At 41.8% G+C, this 15,083-nt stretch overlaps 2 protein-coding genes across 26 annotated transcripts in view; one reads left to right on the forward strand and one right to left on the reverse strand.

The window, feature by feature from the left end:
* The window catches only part of NEK1 (NIMA related kinase 1), a 203,320-nt gene extending 199,742 nt beyond the window's left edge, over nucleotides 1-3,578 (reverse strand). For 19 of the 22 annotated variants that reach the window (XR_011386262.2, XR_011386261.2, XR_016228912.1 and 16 more), the window contains exon 1: nucleotides 2,933-3,578. The gene's annotated coding sequence lies outside the window, so the exon portion shown is untranslated. Of the gene's footprint in view, nucleotides 1-1,555; nucleotides 1,647-2,932 lie in introns of all 22 variants that reach the window. The other 3 variants (XM_070068289.2, XM_008249720.5, XM_070068286.2) reach the window with 2 other exon arrangements.
* Nucleotides 3,579-12,590: 9,012 nt separating this feature from the next.
* The window catches only part of CLCN3 (Cl-/H+ antiporter 3), a 94,350-nt gene continuing 91,857 nt past the window's right edge, over nucleotides 12,591-15,083 (forward strand). For 2 of the 4 annotated variants that reach the window (XM_008273874.5, XM_008273897.5), the window contains exon 1: nucleotides 12,591-13,522. The gene's annotated coding sequence lies outside the window, so the exon portion shown is untranslated. The remainder of the gene's footprint in view (nucleotides 13,523-15,083) is intronic. The other 2 variants (XM_008273885.5, XM_070067762.2) reach the window with 1 other exon arrangement.

Raw genomic sequence — 15,083 nt, forward strand, 5'->3', positions numbered from 1 at the left:
GTTGTGAAGTAGCCGATTGGGCCACCACCTGTGATGCACGCATCAATATTGGAGTGTTGGTTCCAGTCCTAGCTGCTCCAATTCTGCTCCAGTTCCCTGATAATGCTCCTGGGAAAGTAGAGGGATGGCCCAAGTACTTGGGTCCCTGCCACCCACATGGGAGACCTGGATGGAATTTGAGGCTTATGGCTCTGGCTTGGCCCAGCCTCAGCTATCGGGGCCATTTAGGGAGTGAACCAGAAGATGGAAGATCTCTGTCATTCTGCCTTTGAAATTTAAACAAAGGAGGATGGAGGAATTTACTCTACAAATATTTCTAACTGTATGAAAGTGATACATAAAGTTATCATTTGCAGCACTGTTTCTAATGGCAAAGTTTAAATAACACAAAGAAGCAATTTTTATGTTGATACAAATTCCTAAAATTAGTGCTAAATTTCTAAAAAGAATCAGAGTAATAAATGTGGCATGCTATCATTAAATGGTAAAAGAAAATATATGTATATTTACATTTACTTTAATATGTTTGTGTACAAAATCAGCTACATAATCAAAGGCTAAACATCTGACTTCTCTGCGTTTTAATGTCTTCATCTAAAAACACTAAAACATAACACTATCATAAAGACCTTACCATTTCTAATAGTCAGTGACTCAAAGAGAATAAAAGTTAGAAGAAAATTACAAAAATGCAAACACATAACTATATGTAATACATCTGGAGAGATGCAGAATAAATTGGCAATAGTGATAGCCTCTAGGGAGGGAAGTGAGTATCGAGGAAGATATTTCAATCCTTTGTACTTTCTGAATTTTAAACTATATGAATATATTATCTATTTAAAATAAGAAGTGAAATTAAAAATAGAAATAATGCTATTTAAATCAATTCCTCTAATTATAATCCTTAAACAGCTCCCCATTTTCCAACTCCTGATCTTGACATTTTAAATTTTTCTGTGGCATCATGCTTCTCATGTACATGAACTCTGCTTCAGAAAAAATATCTCCACTCCTAGACAAGTTGGACATCTTTCCTCACATTTTACTAAGAATTTCTTCAAAGCAGTATTTGACAAAATGAAATTTTGTGCACTACATATAAAAAATGTCAAGGGTATGTGAAGGAAACACCTATCCCCATTGGGCTAGAGCACATGCTGATAACCATTAAGCCTGCATCAACTGCCTCAGATATTTGATGGGCAGGTTGTCCTGAAGGGAAATTTTGGTAAAGGCAATGTGAACACATTTTAAAATGTCTTGGAATTTTCTGCAGCTATAATTCATTCATCCAGCTTGCCCAGAGTAATAAATACAATTTGGAATTGTGAGAGAGAATTTAACTTTTCATGGAATAAAGTCCCTTCGGTATTTCTCATTATGTGAAAAAATTGAGATTATTATTAGACTTATTTCAAAATACTTTTATTCTCTGTAAATCTATTCACACAACATTGGATGGATTCTGTAATGGGCACTGCCAACATGCAAATAAAGAACTGTGTCAAGCATTTGGCACAGTGTTAGACACCGGCATCCTGTATCAGAGTACCTGGGTTTAAGTCCTGGCTCTGCTCCCAATTTGATTCTTGTGCATCCTGGTGATAGCTTGAGAGCAGGTGATAGCTCAAGTAGTTCTGTCCCTGCCAAACATGTAGGAGACATGGTGTGAGTTCCTGGCTTGTATTTTTAGCCTGGCCCAGCCTTGGCTATTGTGGGCATTTGATCAGTAATTCAGGGGATGGAAGATAGGTGTGTGTGTGTGTGTACGCGCATGTGTCAGAGAGAGTGAGAGACAGACAGCAGACATTTCAAATAAATTTAAAAAAAAATGTCAAGTTCATGACTTAAATGAGAAGACAAGAGATTAGAAAGTGTAAAATTCACTTGGAATACACTGTCAATGTATTATTCGAAAGTCAGAGTTACAGAGAGAGAGGGAGAGATATCTTCCATACACTGTCCACTTCCCAGATGGCCGAAACAGCAGGGGCTGGGCCATCTGCTGCTTTCCCAGGCCATTAGCAGGGAGGTGGATCAAAAGTAGAACAGCCAGGACTCGAACTAGCACTCATATGGGATACCCCGGGTCACAGGCAGTGGCTTTACCCGCTACGCCACAATGCCTGCCCCTAATAGATTATTAACATGACCTCAAAAGAACTTTTGTGGTCAAGTTCTAAAACCTTTACTGGATTCCTGACAGTGACTTTTTCTGTGCAAAAACCTGTTTTCCCACAAAGCAACCTTCTTACTTTTCACCTACAATAATAGGCAATGAAACAGAGCTGTAGATTCTCTAACATCAATCCAATCTAAACTAGAAACAAAGAACTTCTCTCCATATCTGGCTCCCCTCCACCATCTCAACAATACTGCTGCACTGTAAGGTCTTTATTAGTTTAGATTGGAAACTACTATTAAAGCTCCATAAACATTTCTAATGCAACTTCGCAAAACATAAAAAAAGTTCTACTACTTGGAGATGTTACATGACAATAATAATAAATAGGCTTGTATGAAGAGTTACAATGATCTCTTACAAAACTTTTAATGCTTTAAATACGGAAACTGAAAAATCATGAAAACTGAAACGTTAACTTAACCAGTTAACTGCTACTCATTGTCTCCTAATGAAAAGGTATATCTCCTTTAAGATAGGAGACAAGTATGATACAGGTAATTTAAATGGCTGCTAATTCTCTTTTCACTCTAGCTTTAAAAATAATGGCCAAGGACTGCTCGGTAATATACACAGTTCCTTGGAGAATTAACAGTTTAATGAGGTGGAGGGCTTTCCCGTGCAAATAAATTCTTAAGGTAAGTAGCCATGCAATCTCTACAGAAGCAAGTCTAACAAGCAGGAGTCCTCATTTCCAGTATGACTGTAGTATTTTGCCCGTCATTGCTTCCCCCAAATGCGACTCACCTTAATGACACAGGACTTTGGTAGGAATAACGGTGATGACCAGTAAGCACAGGTCCAGGTATGGCGGTCTTCCTGTTGGACTTAACGAGGCGGAGGCACCATCGTGCATTTTGAAAACATCCTGAAACCAAGACTGGCTAAGCAGGAGCAGCTCACAGCCCAGAATGCAAGGGGGCGCAGAGGCTCCCACACCTGACACTCGTCTGTGCTTGACACTTCAGACTTAACTCCGTGTCGCTGCGCCTAGCGCCCCAAAGGCCCACAGCGCCTGAGGAAACAAACAAACTGGTTTCTGACCCCCTTGGAAACGGCGGGTGGCGGCAGGGGCAGCGCCTCGGTGACCGCCTCTCCAACTTCACCGAGGTCGCGGCGAGTGGCCTCGGCGGGGCGTGGCGGGGAGGCGGACGGGCAGCACCTAGGAGTCAGAGGCTACCTGACTGCTTCGCACTCCTGCCTCGCAATGCCAGCTCTAGAATCCGGGATATAGGGACCACCGCTGGGAACTCCAGGGTAAGGACCCCACACGCAAGCCGCCCCAAACCCGGGCGGAGCGGGTAGGGGGTGCAGAGAAAGCAATCGGGAGGAGCGGCCGGCTAGTCACCGGCGCCGGCGTGTGACGTCAGCGCGCGGTAGCCGGCGCGCCGCCGAGCTGGCGGGGAAGGAGCGGCGAGACTGGGCGGGGTCCGCGCGAGCTGAGAGCGCGGCACTGCAGGTGGGAGAGAGCATGGAGGAATGGACGGTGTGGGAGAAGAGGAACTGGAGTGAGAGGGCTGTGAAGCTGGAAGGGGCAAGGCAGCAATGCCCGAACGCACCAGTGGAAGCTGTTCTGGAATGAGGCATATTACGAATTTTTTCCCACACATACTACACCGGAAAGGATTTTATTTTTACTTGAACGTATACTGCTAACATAGAGATGCCACAATTTACAAAGGGATTTTGCTTTAAAGAGCAAGCCTTTTTCTTACTATTTTTCATGTCGTGGTGGATGATTTAAGCAGGGAAGTATTTTTTAAGTCTTGAAATGTAAAAGGACAGTAGCATAATGTGGCTTTCTGCACTTTATATCTGGGTTGGGTACACGTGACTCATCTGCATGCCGCAGTGTGTGGCAGTGCACAGCAGTCTAAATACTTTTCCTCACTGCAGGGCTTGCAAAGATAGACTCGCCTAAAGCTATTATGAGAGATCAGATCCTCTGCCCTGTAAGCTGCCAGGTTACCTGGCATAAAATAACCTCACCACTTTGGCGAATCCAAACCTGAAGCCGTAGGACGATAGTGGCTTGTTTGCTAACTTCGTTGCCCTCCTCACTGGTACCTCTTATACAAGCGTTAGATGTAGCTGGGTGGAGAGACCAGAAACATTGCCAGAGACCTCAGATTGAAGGGTTCAGCTATTTGCTTTAAAGATATCTATCTCCATCGAAAATGAATCATGATGTGAATGGAAGGGGAGAGGGAGTGGGAAAGGGGAGGGTTGCGGGTGGGAGGGGCGTTGTGTGTGGGGGGGAGCCATTGTAATCCATAAGCTGTACTTTGGAAATTTATATTCATTAGATAAAAGTTTAAAAAAAAAGATATCTATCTCCTAACGATGATCTACTTGTTGAACTTTCCTAAAAATATTTATTTGAAAGGCAGAGTTACAGGGAAGGGGAGAGTGAAAGAGGGAGGGACAGATCTTCTATCTGCTGGTTCACTCCCCAAATGGCCTCCACAGCCAAAGCCGGGCTGGTTCCAAGCCAGTAGCCAGGAGCTTCTTCTGGGTCTCCCACTTGACTACAGGGCCCCAAGACCTTGGGTTATCTTAAGCTGCTTTCCCAGGCACATCAGCAAGGAGCTGGATCAGAAGTGGAGCATCCAGGACTTGAGCTGGCGTACGTATGGGTTGCTGGCAACATGGGCAATGGTTTTACCCATTACGCCACAGGGCCAGCCCCATACTTGTTGAATTCTTTTACTTAGTGGAGGATTAAGTTTGTGAGTATGAAGTAAATGGAAAGTATGTTATTGCAAACATTAAAAATAAAAAAAGGTGGGAGGAAGGCCAGAAGTATTGTTATGTTCTTAAAACTATATATATGAAATACATTAAATGTTCCCTTTATATTAATAAACTGAAAAAAAAAAACCCACCTCCTTTTATCCCATCTCCTCCCCAACACACCACCCCTCCAAGTCAACTTATCTGGGTTTTCATGCCAGTCTTTGGATTTGCTGTGCTTATAAGAAATGCTCTATAACTACTGTGGAAACTTAAAAGGGTGTTATTTTAGTTTCTTAAAATTATTTTTAGGGGCCAGCATTGTGGCCTAACAGGTAAAGGCACCGTAAGCAATGCCAGCACCCTGTATGGGTGCTGGTTCAAGTCCCATCTGCTTCATTTCTAATCCAACTGCCTCCTTGTAGCCAGGGGAAAGCAGCGGAAGATGGCGTAAGTGTTTGGGCCCCTGCATCCATGTGGGAGACCCTGAAGAAATTCCTAGCTACTGGCTCTGGTCTGGCCCAGACCTGGCCATTGTGGCCATCTGAGGAGTGAACCAGTGGATGGAAGATGTCTCTGTCACTTTTTCTTGTATGACCCTCTCTTGAAGCTCTGACTTTCAAATAAATAAATCTTTTAAAAAATAAAAGTAATTTTTATTTATTTGAAAGGCAGAGTGAGAGAATGTTCCATCGACTGGTTCACTCAGAAATGCCCAGAACAACTAGCTCCTAGCCAAGTAGAAGCCAGGAGCCAGGAACTCCCTGTCCCAGGTTTCCCATATGGATGGCAGGGGTCTAGGTACTTGACCCATGATCACTTCTTGCATCTCAGGATGCACACTAGTAGGAAGCAAGATCCGAAGGGGAGTGGGGACTCCGTTCATGTACTCTGGTATTGGATGCAGGCATCTCAACTCCCCATGCCACAATATTTGCCCCAGAAATGTTGTTCCTGGCATCTTTGCCAGAAGATGGCACTGCAAGCCATCCTACTGGGCAAACTGGAGCAGATCTGCAGCACTTTCTCTTCTCTTCACACTCTCCATGCAACTATAAAGACTTTATTTTCCTTATTCCTTCTTTGGGCAAACATCTTGTGGCTTCTCCCACTCTTAGTTAGCAGGAAGTTTGGTATCTGCACAATAGCTCTCATTCTACTCACATCCATTTGCATGAAAACATTGCCAATTGGTAATACAAGCAAATTCATTTTTGCTGTTTGCAGGAGGAGGTCTAGCCAGGTGTCTTCTTAAGATAATTTAAGCTCCTGTCATAAACTGCTGGTGAGAATATACAGTTACAGTGTTTCTAGGAGACATCCTAGCAACATGCATAGCCTTTGACTCACAGTTAAACTGGGCAAAAATGTATAAACAAGGATAATCATTATTGCATATAGTCAGAAAGACTAGAAACAATGTAAATGTCTAATAAGGAATTAAATTATATTCAAACAATGTAATACCCTAAAGTGATTAAAAAGAGTAGAGTCCATTTTTATTGATAGAGAAAAATGTCCTGACATTATCAAGTAAATAAAGCAAGTTATTCTTTCTGCATTAAGATGATTACTTGATGATTTCCCTTTCTGGTTTATAAACCTCTATACAGTCTAAATTAATTATTATTACAAAATAATGTTTCTGAGTTCCATTGCTTTTTTTATTTAATTGGATTTTTCTTTGGAACAAAGGAGCTTTGCTTTTTGCAACCAACCAGTAACATAAATACACAAAGATAAAGCTTCCAGTCTCCATTCCAGAGCTTTATCTCTGTGTTCACTCCTCCATGAAAGCAATATTAACAATTTCATGAATATCATCTACATTTTCTCTAGTTTCATAAAATATACATAAGTATATATTTATATATTAATATTATAAAATGGAATTACAGTATAAACATTATTTTGCAACTTGTATTATTTATTTTAAAGAGGGACAGAGAATAAGAGTGAGAGACAATTGTCTCCTATCTGCTAGTTCACTTCCCAAATGCCTGTAACAGCAGAGCCTGGGCCAGGCCAGAGTCGAACTGGAACAAAATTCTGGCATCCCATATGAGTGGCAGGAACCCAACTACCTGAACTGTCCATCACCAGCTGCCTCCTAGGTTGTGCATTAATAGTATGTTGGAATCACAAGTGGAACTGAGACCCAAACCTAGGTACTCAGATATGGGATGAAGGAATCCCAAGCAACATCCTAATTGCTAATCCACATGCCCTTGCAACCTGGTTTCGTTTTTTTACTTAACAGCATGTCATAAACATTTCTCCAGAGAACACTAATTTTTGTCAATGACATTAATATTCTATGATATGAATGTACCAAAATATATTCAATCACAGCTACTTACTAGTCATAGAGATCATTTCCAATGGTATTATTTCTGAGAGATAGAATCCTAAAAGGTTTGCTAAGACAAAATTATGTGTATTTTTTCATTTTGACAAATATTCCTGTGCTTGGATTATATATTGTACAACAAACCACCCTAAAACTTAGTGGGCCAAACCAACAATGATTTATTATTTCTCACAAATTTTCTGGCCAGAGTATCAGGCAGCATTCTGCTGGATGGTTTTTTTTGTTCCCCATTATTTCAACTGTGTGATTTATAAAGGGAGGTTTTTTTTTAGCTCATGGTTCTCAAGTCATATAGCTGCATCTGTCAAGAGCCTTGGTCTGCATCATGTGTCAGAAAAGCAGAAGGGCAGGAGGGCATGTGTGGAAGACACAGAACACAAAGGGCAGTCTCACTTTAGAGCACTTTAGCCTCACAGTAACCAATGCAGTGCTACAAAAATGGCATGAATCCCTTCATGAGTGGAGCCCTCATGACCCAAACACCTCTTAAGGATCCTACCACCTCTCAACACTTATTTTGGGGGGCAAATTTCAACATGAGTCCCATTTTGGAGGGGACTAACCACACCCAAATTGTAGAAGGTGCTTATTCAATTTTCAGTCACTTGAAAAAAGTAGTGTTTGTTTTGATAATCAAGAAATACTGTAACAGTATTTCCATTTTGAAGAAAAGAAATGTCAACATTAAATTTAAAAAATTATATTGGGGCTGGTGCTGTGGCGCAGCAGGTTAACACCCTGACCTGAAGCGCCGGCATCCCATATGGGCACTGGTTCAAGACCCAGATGCTTCTCTTCCAATCCAGTTCTCTGCTGTGGCCTGGGAAAGCAGTAGTAGATGGTCCAAGTCTTTGGGCCCCAGCACTGGCATGGGAGACCCAGAGAGGGCTCCTGGCTCCTGGCTTTGGATTTGCGCAGCTCCAGCCGTTGCAGCCAATTGGGGAGTGAACCATCAGATGGAAGACCTCTCTCTCTCTCTCTGCCTCTCCTCTCTGTGTAACTCTGACTCTCAAGTAAAATAAATAAATCTTTAAAAAAAATTATAATCTTGGATATTAAAGGTGGTTATAAAGTTATAGGCTTTTCAAATAGAAAAAAATGCAAATTCCTTCAGTCTTATAAAATCTTTATTATTTATATCTAACCTATTTATCTTATTTATATCTAACTTATTTATTATAACTTATTTATATCTATTTATTATCTAACTTATTATTATAAGTCTTTATTATAATTATTATATAATTATATATTATTGTTATAATAGTGGTAGTATAATAGGGCAAGTGGAAAACAACCAGCAGTACTCCTAAAGTGAAATACCCCACTGCAAACATTTCAGACAGACATTCTGTCATGCTTCCTTAATGAATTGAGCAATAGGCTGAATGAAGGAGACAGACATTTTGAGGTATGAGTGTTGTTATTTGATCTTTCTGGGCAGGCAGCAATAATGAATTAGAGTATAACAAATTAGAGCAAATGGTTGGCAGTAGAAATAGACCAAATATATTCTCTTTGTTGTTACTATGTAAAATTCAATTTTATTAAAAGACCATATATTTGTGTAAGTATATGTGATCAAATAAACTATCTTGTCATATGAGTCATCTTTTGTGAGTGGTGGGAAGAAGGCCCTAAAACTTTAAATATGAAGAAAAGCACTCTCTAAAATTTAGATTTCTTTGCGATATGTAATACTCAAATCTAAGAGAAAAAATTCAGACTTTGCATTCAGTGTTCTCTCTTGCTACATTCTATGACAGCAGTTGTTAGTTTTAAGTCTCATTGCTGAAGTCTATTCTAGTTTGAACCATTAGCTATATGCAGTTAGGACTTAAACTGTAGCAGCCTGCTGATTTTCTGGATCTTAATCTGGCAGACCTAGCTCCATATGCACAGATAAAAACATTATCTAATTGTATATTGGGTTTCTGGATTGGGTCATCTGCCAAGGCTCATGGAAGAGTCAGTTACCTGAAGAGAGTGATGTTAAGTTCTATGAAGACTAAAACAAAACAATGAACCCTTAGCTACCCAGGGCCTGAGAAGGAAGTCATCTCATGACTTCATTTTGAGGATGTGATTGGTTGAAATAACTCAGGGCCTATCAAGTCCCTGTGAAGCCTAGGCAAGAGCTTTTTGTAGCAAAGAATCGTGTGGAATTCAAAGGCTGTTTGCCACATTCAGGGGCCTCCAGAAACACAAAGCTAAGTTCATGTTATCTTCTGGAAAAAGATAAAGGTCATTTTTAATGACTTCCCCAATGCTAATGGACTCAGGAGGAAATTCTAGACTAGAACTATAACTATTCACTAGCAGAACATCGTAATTCCTTCCATTGCCTCTTTTCTGTATGTATGAAACATGTGCATTAAAAGTTCTTTTTCTAAAAAAACTCACAAATCCATAAAAGAGATCTATTTAGTCTGGTTCTTATCTCGGATTTCCTATGTATCTTAAAAAAAGTTTAAATTGTAATGATTGTAATGGAAAATAACTCTAAGCCCAGGTTTTTTTTTTTTTTTTTTCTTTTTCCCTTCAAGGCAAGGCAGGAGCAGCTTGACTGGGTCCATGGAACAAGAATCTAGGAGCAACTGAAATATGATTCCCAATGTTCTTCTGATTTCTTTTGCCAGTTCTAAAAAATAGCATCCTAAAACATGCCATTCCCAGAGTAGTAGAATTTCTGGCACAGAGAAAGGTTTATACTACCACCACCCACTAGTAATATCATTCACTTATTTCTCTGTATCTACCTGGGTATACCGGAAAGCCAAGGGAGAATATGCCATTCTGAATCTGGCTGAACTAGGTAAACTCTTTCCAATGCTAACCCTTTTCTTCTTTTTCATTTTACTTGAGAGTTTAGGAGTTTTGTTGGCTAGTGTCGCTCCCCCTCTTCGTGGAGGAGCAACACAGGACCCTGCGCTGTTCTTTCGTCTGCTCGGCCCTCCCCGGGTTTGCTGCTGGTCCTTCCCGGGTTGGCTACTATCCCTTCCACCTCCGTGGAAGGGCAGTTCCCCCTAGCCACATTCCCCACTTCCGCAGGGGAGCGGCACACCGCCGGCCGGCTTTCTCGGGGGCTGCACGGGTTCCCTTAGATGTTCCCCATAGATGTTCCCCATAAATGTTCCTCGTGCATGCCGTCTCTCTCCTCCTTTATAGTCCTCCTCCGCCAATCCCAACTCGGCTGCCCACACGCCGAGTATGCTGCTCTCCAATCAGGAGCAAGTCCTACAGTTTATTGGTTGAACTGGAGGCAGCTGTGCGGAAGCTGTTTACTTCTCTCCCAGCGCCATATTGTGGGAGAGCAGATGCATAGAATAAGTCTTAATTCCAGTAACTCAGTCCAGTCCGGATTGCTCCCCACAGCTAGAGGCTATTTTTCCTTCCACCCAACTCTGATGAAGAGGACACTTAACAACACCAGATTCTCTAAGAAAAATACAGAAATTATACAGAAAGCTGTTCCCCAGATGCAGTCTATTGTTCTATCACTAAACGATCACACAACACATTATTTAAATAAATAGCCTCATGTCTAATGCAGTGTTTCTGATTCAGCTCCACACATCAGCCAGGATTACTGAAATACAGGGATGCTCAGGCTCAACTTCGGAATAATTTAAACAGAATTTCTGGTAATGGAGCCTCCCTAAATGGTTCTGATGCAAGGGTGAAGACTAAGAACTACTGGTGCAAAGGTTATGTATGCCAGAAACCATGTATATTAAAATAAGCAAGTTCTCACAAAGGAATATGATAGTGCATAATATAAGTAATACTAAGGAAAACCAAATGTACAAATAGACCTCTTTTTCACTTAAAAGAGATCCTTGGAATAATCTTCACAAAGATTAAGATGTCACCATAAAAGGATTTTTTTTTAACCTCAGAGAAAGCAAGTAAGATGGGTTAACATACTGTTTACTGTTCTCAAAATTTAGGTTTCCTTTTTCAAAGTTAAACTACATATCTGTAGGGAGAGCAGAAAATCTGATGTATACAAACCTGTTGCAAAAATTTCCACTTTGTTTAGAAAAATTTTGCTTGCCTTTTAATATTCTCTGAAAAGACCCTATGAACTTTACCCAGCAATGTCCCAAGGCAAATAAAACTGTGCTTGGATATTAGCATAGTTCCACAAATTCCACCTTAATAAAAGTAATGAAACAGTCACAAGAAGCTTGGTGCCATCTGTGAGCACCCCCATCATCACCAGGGGCACTACATCAGCCCTGAAGCCAGGACTGTACTGATTGAGAATATTTAATTCTGCCCAAGAAAAAATAAACAAAACTCATGTGTGAAACACAGGTAAATACTAACCTGTTGGTTAACATCAGCAGGGCATATGCATGTGAATATACATAGAAAAGGCTGGAGTGCCAGCATCCTATATTGGCGCCAGTTCGAGACCCGGCTGCTCCTCTTCTGATCCAGCTCCCTGCTATGGCCTGGGAAAGTAGTGGAAGATGGCCCAAGTCCTCCGGCCCCTGCACCCGCGTAAGAGACCCAGAAGAAGCTCCTGGCTCCTGACTTTGGATCGGGGTAGCTCCGCCATTGCGGACAGTTGGGGAGTGAACCATCGGATGGAGGACCTCTCTCTCTCTCTGCCTCTCCTCTCTCTGTGTAACTGACTTTCAAATAAATAAATAAATCTTTAAAAAAAAAAAAAGGCCAGAAAGACCAATACATACCTAATATACACGAGCTATTGAGTATACAAGAAGCACTTAATATTCATTAACCATTGTATATTCATAATATACTAAATATATAGGAGACACTAAATATTCAAAGGTCTTAATTCTGCCACCCAGCGGTGACAAACTAGTCTCACACCTCCTGCCAAGAAATGTAAAACCTGTATTGGCTCACCAGGCTCCTGCGAAAGCTACAGCCTGGGCCAGGCATTCTTGCTAGGCCTCCTCTGACTACCCGCCCAGACATGGGGGCTATCGATCCTTAATCACCAGAATGGGGACTATTAGAATTCTAACACGACAGGGGCTCAATAATGTTCGCTAAACGGATATAAACACAATCCAGACCGTGTAGAAACCTCAAGTTATGTATTCTTTCCAAAATAATTTCCAAGCATTGTATCTGAAAATGCGTGATGGCTGAATTAGGATTTTCGGTTTTTCGTCCCTCGCCGGCGACGTAGAAGGCACAGCGACACCGATACGTTCTTTGCCCGCGACCTACATGCAGGGCAGCCCAGGGTGCTGGTCTACCTACAAGGCCAACACTTCCCTCAATCTGTTTCAGGAACTAGTTGCTTTTGCTTTGCAGTTTCGAGGCCGACGATGGCGACGCTGTGGTCTCCCGCCCGGGTGGAATTGGAGCTTCGCGATGACGCTGGAGGTGGCGCTCGCAGGTGGCCTTCAGAAAACGCCTCCCACTCGGCGGCCGCCTCCTGTCCTTTCCCGAGGTCAGCAGCGGGGCAAACAGGAAAGCGTGTGTGACGTGAGCTGATCGCCGAGAAAAGCTTTCTCACCCAGCAAGCTCCTCAGGGCCCTCCAGCTCGCTCTGCTCCTCCTCCTGGCGACCCAGACCCCGCCCCAGACCGCCCACTGATTCACATCGCCCAATAGGCGCCGACGCGGCCCCGAGAGTGGCCGCAGGAGGGCGTGTTTGGGCGGCCGGACGCTGAACGGCCGTTCACGTCTACGTGGTGACGTCACGCGCCGACGCTGGGGACGTACCTGTCGGGCTCCGGGCTCCTGCCGCTTCTCTTCCCCTTCCGTGGTTAGGGGCTGGTGCGGTCCAGGACCCACGGCCCCTTACTCAGAGTCCTAGTTCGCCCGCGGCCCGGAATCGGGTTGGATGAGGAGGAAGGAAGAGTGTGGTGTTTGAAAGCCATCCTACTTTACTCCAGAGTTGGAGCATGGATTCAATTTTAGTCTTTTCCGAGAGAAGTGAGGTTGGAGCTTTTTATTTTTAATTTTGGGTAGAAGCAGGTTGACTCCCAGGCCCTCCAAAGCAAGAGGGTTTAACTTAATGCTGTTCCCGTGTTTGAAGGAGGACATAAAAAGTCCCACCTGGCACAATTTGCGTAACCTCCGGTAGAAAACACCAGGTATCTTTTAAATCGCGGTAGTTTGCGTTGTGTGCCAGGCTTTTTTCAGGTGAAGCTTCCAGGGTAGTTAGGTTTGAAACAGATGCAGAATCCAAAGGCAGCGCAAAAACCAGCCACCGATTTTGCTATGCCTCTGAGCTGCGAGGTGAGTTGCATTCGTTAGTTGTCATGTTCACGGATTTGGGGGCAGCTGCGAGGTCAGGGTACTCATCTTGGTTTCTCTTAAAATATGTTTCTACATGTTAAACCCACCCGATTATGTAAATACCCCCTCGGTCATTCTTTAAAATTTCACCCATTTCCTTCAGGAGCCGTCGAAGGCCTTTTAAATAGAATGGAAGTAGGTGCCAAGAAGAGATTCATTGTAAAAGTAGAGAGTGGGTTTTACTTTCGCTAAATTTGCCCACATTTAAAAATAACATTTAAATTTGTCTTTAAATGTATATAGAAAGCATTTTCGGGTACATTTGGTATTTGCGTTTTGACTTTAAACTTGGAACAGAAGCTTCTTTCGAATCTCAGAAATGAACTTTGCATGTGGTATCCTGTATTTATATATATAGCATGGTGCAGCCGTGCAGCACTTAGAAGTAATTATGTATACAGGATGCTTCTTAGAGACCAAGATTTGTGTTTCCTTTGGGGAAAATTCCTGTGTATGATAATTGAATCAGCAGTGACCACACCTTTATATATGTAATTTACATTTCAAAAGTTCGCTTGTGCAGACTTAAACTTTTTTGAACCATGCAGTTCAGTTACTGCAGCATCATTGTGGTTTGTGTCATTGATTGTTGACCCTTTCCAGAAATGCTTTTCCTTTCATCTCTACTGAGTTGGTTCACAAGATTATTTTCTTGATAAAGTCAATTTGGAAATATTTTAAAACTGTCAGTCAATTCTACATGCCTTTGTGGGTCACTGCAAAATAGTATTAGTTCAAGACTACATCAATGAATGAAAATGCTTAAGTATTGTTGAATTTCATCTTAAAACCAAACTATTTTAAGAAATCCATATGAATTTACAGTACCTCTATCTTTACTTGGAAATTGAGCTTTAGCATGTGTTATCTATCATACATACCTCAATAGAAATGTAAATATTTAACCTGGCTGTGGATATATATATATATTGGGGAACAGATTTGTTGAGGTTATGGCTTTGTGTTAGTAAATTGGCTATTTTCCAGGTCATGTTGATGAATAGGCTTTCCATTTCCTGTTGTGACATGTTGGTAATAATTTTCAGACCGCTCAGGAAGCTAGATTTGATCTCTGTGGTTGGTTATATATCAAAGCAGCATCCTGTGGGGTTTTGCCACTATCACTGCTTTACAGAACTTCCAGCTTGGTTTCTGTCAAACTTGTCAGCAGGAATCAAAAACATATAATGTGATATAATAAATGTTAATACTTGTAGAGTGCAGTCTATGGTTCAGGCTCTTGAGTGGTTTTTGTGGAATATCTCAATTTTCATCCCACCTCCCAGGAAGTAGGTACTCTCACTATTCCCATTTTACAGATGTGGAAACTGAGGCACAAAGGACTTAGTTAACTTGCACAACACCCTCAAAGTTAGTTGTCAGAACTGGGACTGAAGCCTGATGATATAATTTGAGTTCTTGCTCTCAGTAACTGGACTATACTGCAGTTACATTAGTAAGAATGTGCAGAGAAATAGATGGTTTGAGGGACATGGCACCA

The sequence above is a fragment of the Oryctolagus cuniculus genome, chromosome 2, assembly GCF_051225735.1.
Source record: "Oryctolagus cuniculus isolate XC-2025 breed Fujian yellow rabbit chromosome 2, ASM5122573v1, whole genome shotgun sequence".
Taxonomy (NCBI): Eukaryota; Metazoa; Chordata; class Mammalia; order Lagomorpha; family Leporidae; genus Oryctolagus; species Oryctolagus cuniculus.